The sequence below is a fragment of the Crocodylus porosus genome, unplaced genomic scaffold (genome assembly GCF_001723895.1).
Source record: "Crocodylus porosus isolate Cpor-Errol unplaced genomic scaffold, CroPor_comp1, whole genome shotgun sequence".
NCBI lineage: Eukaryota > Metazoa > Chordata > Crocodylia > Crocodylidae > Crocodylus > Crocodylus porosus.
This window is the reverse complement of record NW_017728950.1, coordinates 2,195,113-2,195,557: the sequence shown is the minus strand read 5'-3', so window position 1 is coordinate 2,195,557 and position 445 is coordinate 2,195,113.

The window sequence follows — 445 nt, the reverse complement described above, 5'->3', positions numbered from 1 at the left end:
ATTTACATAGGAGGGGTAGGTATGAGTCATAGTTGCAACATACTGTATAGGGCAGGGGACACAAGGTGGAGGCTTGACATACAAAATAGAAACTTGACATTACTTTACAGACACAGGCCTAGACCATACAGTATTAACAATAAAAATCAATGCAAAAATGATAGGAATACAACATAAAACAGTACAAATCAATACAAACATAACAGGACACTATTTACAATATAAAAAGGGGCTTATTACAATGATAGTACACAAGAACTTAGCTTAGCTTACCTAGTACTACTTGTAATCACTTATAAGGGATAGAGAGGGCAGAGAGAAAGTCAGAAATGGTTAGGGGAAGGAGAGGGAATGTATTTCAAAATTTTAAAAAACTGGGGGTTTTGCTATAGGTGTGAGAAGCGGGCCCTATTCCATTCAGATTCAGATTCAGCCCAAATCAGGG